We start from the raw sequence: 7,500 nt of genomic DNA, 5'->3' as shown, positions 1-7,500 counted from the left end.
AGGGCCCGGTCGGGCAACCCGATTGCCCGCCCGGGGATTGGGTTCGGGCTAGGGTTAGGGTTAGGGTTAGGGTTAGGGTTAGGGTTAGGGTTAGGGTTAGGGTTAGGGTTAGGGTTAGGGTTAGGGTTAGGGTTGGGGCTAGGGTTAGGGTTAGGGTCAGGGTCGGGGCTAGGGTTAGGGTTAGGGTTGGGGTTAGCTTTAGGGTTAGGGCTGGGGTTAGGGTTAGGGTTGGGGTTAGGGTTAGGGTTGGGGCTAGGGTCAGGGCTAGGGCTAGGATATGGGTTGGGGCTTGGGCTGGGGCTAGGGCTCGTGCTATGGCCAGGGTTAGTTTTAAGGTTTGGGTTGTGCTCCTGGCAGGTCCGCACGCGTCATACCTCGGCTGGCTTGCCGCGAGGGGACGTCTTCCGAGGGTCGTGCCGGCCGAGGGGCGGCTCCTCCGTCGGGACTACAGGAGGTCGCACCGCCCATCGCAGTCCTCGGCAGACGTCGAAATTATTCCAAGTCCCGCCGCATTAGGGTTGGTTAACGACTTGTCCCGGCCGGGCTGGTTAACGACTTGTCTCGCCGACGTTGGTTAACGACTTGTCCCGGCCGGGCTGGTTAACGACTTGTCCCGGCCGGGCTGGTTAACGACTTGTCTCGCCGACGTTGGTTAACGATTTGCCAGGGCCCGGTCGGGCAACCCGATTGCCCGCCCGGGGATTGGGTTCGGGCTAGGGTTAGGGTTAGGGTTAGGGTTAGGGTTAGGGTTAGGGTTAGGGTTAGGGTTAGGGTTAGGGTCAGGGTTAGGGTTAGGGTCGGGGTTGGGGTTAGGGCTCGGGTTAGGGCGGGGGTTAGGCTTAGAGCTGGGGTTAGGATTAGGGTTAGCGTTAGGGTTAGGGCTGGGGTTAGGGTTAGCGTTAGGGTTGGGGCTAGGGTCAGGGCTAGGGCTAGGATATGGGTTGGGGCTTGGGCTGGGGCTAGGGTTAGGGTTAGGGTTAGGGTTGGGGTTGGGGTTAGGGTTAGGGTTAGCGTTCGGGTTGGGGCTAGGGCTCGGGTGAGGGCGGGGGTTAGCTTTAGGGTTAGGGCTGGGGTTAGGGCTAGGGTTGGGGTTGGTGTTAGGGTTAGGGTTAGCGTTCGGGTTGGGGCTAGGGCTCGGGTTAGGGCGGGGGTTAGCTTTAGGGTTAGGGCTGGGGTTAGGGCTAGGGTTGGGTCTAGGGTCAGGGCTAGGCCTAGGATATGGGTTGGGGCTTGGGCTGGGGCTAGGGCTCGTGCTATAGCCAGGGTTAGTTTTAAGGTTAGGGTTAGGGTTAGGGTTAGGGTTAGGGTTAGGGTTAGGGTTAGGGTTAGGGTTAGGGTTTAGGGTTAGGGTTAGGGTTAGGGTTAGGGTTAGGGTTAGGGTTAGGGTTAGGGTTAGGGTTAGGGTTAGGGTTAGGGTTAGGGTTAGGGTTAGGGTTAGGGTTAGGGTTAGGGTTAGGGTTAGGGTTAGGGTTAGGGTTAGGGTTAGGGTTAGGGTTAGGGTTAGGGTTAGGGTTAGGGTTAGGGTTAGGGCTGGGGTTAGGGTTAGCGTTAGGGTTGGGGCTAGGGTCAGGGCTAGGGCTAGGATATGGGTTGGGGCTTGGGCTGGGGCTAGGGTTAGGGTTAGGGTTAGGGTTGGGGTTGGGGTTAGGGTTAGGGTTAGCGTTCGGGTTGGGGCTAGGGCTCGGGTGAGGGCTAGGATATGGGTTGGGGCTTGGGCTGGGGCTAGGGTTAGGGTTAGGGTTAGGGTTGGGGTTAGGGTTAGGGTTAGCGTTCGGGTTGGGGCTAGGGCTCGGGTGAGGGCGGGGGTTAGCTTTAGGGTTAGGGCTGGGGTTAGGGCTAGGGTTGGGGTTGGTGTTAGGGTTAGGGTTAGCGTTCGGGTTGGGGCTAGGGCTCGGGTTAGGGCGGGGGTTAGCTTTAGGGTTAGGGCTGGGGTTAGGGCTAGGGTTAGGGTTCGGGCTAGGGTCAGGGCTAGGGCTAGGATATGGGTTGGGGCTTGGACTGGGGCTAGGGTTAGGGTTAGGGTTAGGGTTGGGGTTGGGGTTAGGGTTAGGGTTAGCGTTCGGGTTGGGGCTAGGGCTCGGGTGAGGGCGGGGGTTAGCTTTAGGGTTAGGGCTGGGGTTAGGGCTAGGGTTGGGGTTGGTGTTAGGGTTAGGGTTAGCGTTCGGGTTGGGGCTAGGGCTCGGGTTAGGGCGGGGGTTAGCTTTAGGGTTAGGGCTGGGGTTAGGGCTAGGGTTGGGTCTAGGGTCAGGGCTAGGCCTAGGATATGGGTTGGGGCTTGGGCTGGGGCTAGGGCTCGTGCTATAGCCAGGGTTAGTTTTAAGGTTAGGGTTAGGGTTAGGGTTAGGGTTAGGGTTAGGGTTAGGGTTAGGGTTAGGGTTAGGGTTTAGGGTTAGGGTTAGGGTTAGGGTTAGGGTTAGGGTTAGGGTTAGGGTTAGGGTTAGGGTTAGGGTTAGGGTTAGGGTTAGGGTTAGGGTTAGGGTTAGGGTTAGGGTTAGGGTTAGGGTTAGGGTTAGGGTTAGGGTTAGGGTTAGGGTTAGGGTTAGGGTTAGGGTTAGGGTTAGGGCTGGGGTTAGGGTTAGCGTTAGGGTTGGGGCTAGGGTCAGGGCTAGGGCTAGGATATGGGTTGGGGCTTGGGCTGGGGCTAGGGTTAGGGTTAGGGTTAGGGTTGGGGTTGGGGTTAGGGTTAGGGTTAGCGTTCGGGTTGGGGCTAGGGCTCGGGTGAGGGCTAGGATATGGGTTGGGGCTTGGGCTGGGGCTAGGGTTAGGGTTAGGGTTAGGGTTGGGGTTAGGGTTAGGGTTAGCGTTCGGGTTGGGGCTAGGGCTCGGGTGAGGGCGGGGGTTAGCTTTAGGGTTAGGGCTGGGGTTAGGGCTAGGGTTGGGGTTGGTGTTAGGGTTAGGGTTAGCGTTCGGGTTGGGGCTAGGGCTCGGGTTAGGGCGGGGGTTAGCTTTAGGGTTAGGGCTGGGGTTAGGGCTAGGGTTAGGGTTCGGGCTAGGGTCAGGGCTAGGGCTAGGATATGGGTTGGGGCTTGGACTGGGGCTAGGGTTAGGGTTAGGGTTAGGGTTGGGGTTGGGGTTAGGGTTAGGGTTAGCGTTCGGGTTGGGGCTAGGGCTCGGGTGAGGGCGGGGGTTAGCTTTAGGGTTAGGGCTGGGGTTAGGGCTAGGGTTGGGGTTGGGGTTAGGGTTAGGTTTAGCGTTCGGGTTGGGGCTAGGGCTCGGGTTAGGGCGGGGGTTAGCTTTAGGGTTAGGGCTGGGGTTAGGGCTAGGGTTGGGGCTAGGGTCAGGGCTAGGCCTAGGATATGGGTTGGGGCTTGGGCTGGGGCTAGGGCTCGTGCTATGGCCAGGGTTAGTTTTAAGGTTTGGGTTGTGCTCCTGGCAGGTCCGCACGCGTCATACCTCGGCGGGTGGCCGCGAGGGGACGTCTTCGGAGGGCCGTGCCGGCCGAGGGGCGGCTCCTCCGTCGGGACTACAGGAGGTCGCACCGCCCATCGCAGTCCTCGGCAGACGTCGGAATTATTCCAAGTCCCGCCGCATTAGGGTTGGTTAACGACTTGTCCCGGCCGGGCTGGTTAACGATTTGTCTCGCCGGCGTTGGTTAACGATTTGTCTCGCCGACGTTGGTTAACGATTTGCCAGGGCCCGGTCGGGCAAACCGATTGCCCGCCCGGGGATTGGGTTCGGGCCAGGTTTAGGGTTAGGGTTAGGGCCAGGGCTAGGGTTAGGGCTGGGGTTAGGTCTAGGGTTAGGGTTAGGTTCAGGGTTAGGGCTGGGGTTAGGTTTAGGGTTAGGGCGGGGGTTAGGGTTAGCGTTAGGGTTAGGGCCTGGGTTAGGGTTACGGCTGGGGTTAGGGTTAGGGTTAGGGCTAGGGCTAGGATATGGGTTAGGGCTTGGGCTGGGGCTAGGGCTCCTGTTATGGCGCTCGGCCAAAACTACGGCTTCCGCCGAATTCAAAACCTACAAGGTCCCGCGGCGGGGAGCAGCCGGGGGACGTGTTGGGAGCGACGTTCGGACCGAGGGGCGGCACTTTCGGAGGGTGGACCGGAGGTCGGTTAACCAATCGTCACGAGCCGGGGAACGGAAGAACTGTTCGCGCCGGGCTGCTGCCTAAGTCTTTGTCCTGTTCTGCCCGTCAGCACCGGACCCGATCGGTTACCGCAGAGCCGGCTCGGGACTGGTTAACGACTTGTCCCGGCCGGGCCGGTTAACCATTTCTCTCGCCGACGTCGGTTAACGATTTGCCTGAGCCCGGTCGGTTAACCAATTGTCACGAGCCGGCGAACGGAAGAACTGTCCGCGCCGGGCCGCTGCCTAAGTCTCTGTCCTGTTCTGCATGTCAGCACCGGACCCGGTCGGTTACCGCAGTGCCGGCTGGGGTCTGGTTAACGACTTGTCCCGGCCGGGCCGGTTAACCATTTGTCACGCCGAAGTTGGTTAACGACTTGTCCCGGCCGAGCCGGTTAACCATTTGTCTCGCCGACGTCGGTTAACGATTTGTCCCAGCCGGGCCGGTTAACCAATTGTCACGAGCCGGCGCGAACGGAAGAACTGTCCGCGCCGGGCCGCTGCCTAAGTCTTTGTCCTGTTCTGCATGTCAGCACCGGTCCCGGTCGGTCACCGCAGTGCCGGCTCGGGTCTGGTTAACGACTTGTCCCGGCCGGGCCGGTTAACCATTTGTCTCGCCGAAGTCGGTTAACGATTTGCCTGAGCCCGGTCGGTTAACCAATTGTCACGAGCCGGCGAACGGAAGAACTGTCCGCGCCGGGCCGCTGCCTAAGTCTCTGTCCTGTTCTGCATGTCAGCACCGGACCCGGTCGGTTACCGCAGTGCCGGCTGGGGTCTGGTTAACGACTTGTCCCGGCCGGGCCGGTTAACCATTTGTCACGCCGAAGTTGGTTAACGACTTGTCCCGGCCGAGCCGGTTAACCATTTGTCTCGCCGAAGTCGGTTAACGACTTGTCCCGGCCGAGCCGGTTAACCATTTGTCTCGCCGACGTCGGTTAACGATTTGCCTGAGCCCGGTCGGTTAACCAATTGTCACCGAGCCGGCGAACGGAAGAACTGTCCGCGCCGGGCCGCTGCCCAAGTCTTTGTCCTGTTCTGCATGTCAGCACCGGACCCGGTCGGTTACCGCAGTGCCTGCTGGGGTCTGGTTAACGACTTGTCCCGGCCGGGCCGGTTAACCATTTGTCACGCCGAAGTTGGTTAACGACTTGTCCCGGCCGAGCCGGTTAACCATTTGTCTCGCCGACGTCGGTTAACGATTTGCCTGAGCCCGGTCGGTTAACCAATTGTCACCGAGCCGGCGAACGGAAGAACTGTCCGCGCCGGGCCGCTGCCCAAGTCTTTGTCCTGTTCTGCATGTCAGCACCGGACCCGGTCGGTTACCGCAGTGCCTGCTGGGGTCTGGTTAACGACTTGTCCCGGCCGGGCCGGTTAACCATTTGTCACGCCGAAGTTGGTTAACGACTTGTCCCGGTCGGGCCGGTTAACGATCTGCCAGGGCCCGGTCGGGAACTCGATTGCCCGCCCGGGGACTGTTGTCTTGCTCCACCGCACGGCCGGGGGGGTCGGTCGGCACGGCTAACGAGCCGTCCGAGAACTGCCGGTTAACCAGTTGCCCGGTGGCAATTCGTTAACTGAGTCCGCTCCGGAAGTCTGGATGCGGGTCGGATTTGAGGGTCGTAGCCGGGCAGGAGTTCCAGAGGCTCGGCAGCCGGGGTCAGATACGGCCGCCCCTTTGACACATGCAATTTCTGTACGGGGGCATTGGCGGGGTTTCCGGAGATTTACGGGGAGGCGTTTTTCTCGACCACTTAGGAGTGGTCGACGGGCGTTACGGGCCTCCCCACTTCGTTAACCCGGGCCGCGCGGCGGTATTTCCGCACGCTTCCCAAGGTCGCCCGTATGGATTTTCGGACGAATTCCCAATGGCGGAAGTCAGTCAGCGGGACGTATCCGCAGGCCCAAGCCGACCGAGGGGCAGCATATACGGGCTGACTACCGGTGCTCGGGCCGCCGAATCGAAACCTTGCCCGAATGATTTTCTGACAAAGTCCCGCGGCGGGGAGACGCGAGGGGACGAATTCGGAGGGTCGTGCCGGCCGAGGGGCGGCATTTTCGGTGGGACTACCGCAGGTCCCTCCGCCAAAAACAGGGCTACGGCCCGATCGAAAATCTGACAAAGTCCCGCTGCGGTGAGCCGCGAGGGGACGTATTCGGAGGGCCGTGCCGGCCGAGGGGCGGCATTTTCGGTGGGACTACCGCAGGTCCCACCGCCGATCCGAGACCTTGGCAGAAGTCGAAATTATTCCAAGTCCCAACTCGGAAGTCGGAATGAAGGCTGATTCGGGGCCCTGCTGCCGGCCGAAGCGGACGATGCACGGCGGCACTACCGGAGGGCCGACCGCCGACAGAGGCGCGTGCTCCCGGCGCCGCGCCGGTTAACCAATTGACGGCGGAAGTCTGTGAAGGTCGGATCCAGCCCGTCGGGCGGGCCCGAGGTGCGACGAGGCCGGCGTGAGCTCCGGGCGTCTTACCGCCGGTTTGACACACGTCATTGTTGTACGGTCAGTCGCGGCGCCGGTTAACCAGTTAGGCCCGGAGAGCGCTATGAAGGTTGCATTTGCCCCGCCTGGCCGGGCCAAGGTACGACCTGCCCGGCAGGACTTCCGGCAGGCGTCCCGCCGACTTGACACATGCAATTTCTGTACGGGGGCATTGGCGGGGTTCCCGGAGATTTTCGGGAACACGTTTTCCAGAGGCACTTAGACGGATTTCCAGTGGTACGGTTGACACACGAGACAGACAGACAACACAACACACACAGTGCGGAGGCCGAAGTGAACCTTCGGGGGTTATTTCGGACTCAGTAAGCGGGAGGCCAGGCGAGCTCCGACTTACAGTGATTTATAGACAGAAAAGGCTTTTGAATGCTTACCGAGGTGAAGGCAGACGGGAAGTCCGAGGACGCGCCAGGGGCTCCGGACAGGGTCTGAGCGGGAACCGTGGGCGACGGCCGGCAGACCGACGGGTAGCCAAAAGCCTTTTAGGAGGGGAGCACGCACTTTGTGTGACGGAGACTTGTGTGGGAACCAGCCTGCCACGGGTGCCCTCGCGAGTGTCGTCTGCGGAGACCTCTGTTCCCCGATCGATGCGGCTTGGTCGGTCCTACCTTTGGGAGAGGCCGAGTGGAAGCGACGGTCTCGACACGTGCGGCGAACTTCCACGCTCGGCTCGCTACCATCTCCGGAGGTGGGTTGATGGGTCTGCCGCGGGGCGGCCCGATACCGACCGAGGTCTTCATGCTTCGGACGGAATTGGACGTTGGGCATTCGCACGTTTGCACCGCGATCGATCAGCCGGATTCCCCCGCCGGCGGACGAGACTGCTGCGCCCACGAATGACGGGGGCCGGGCGGGCGGCCGTCGACCATCCCGAGAAGGCAGGCACACACGCGCTCCATACCTAGGCGGTGAAGGTGCGGACCTCACCGGAGCGGACGAC

Source organism: Hypanus sabinus, chromosome 3, assembly GCF_030144855.1.
Source record: "Hypanus sabinus isolate sHypSab1 chromosome 3, sHypSab1.hap1, whole genome shotgun sequence".
Taxonomy (NCBI): Eukaryota; Metazoa; Chordata; class Chondrichthyes; order Myliobatiformes; family Dasyatidae; genus Hypanus; species Hypanus sabinus.
Note: the sequence above shows the minus strand (reverse complement) of the source record.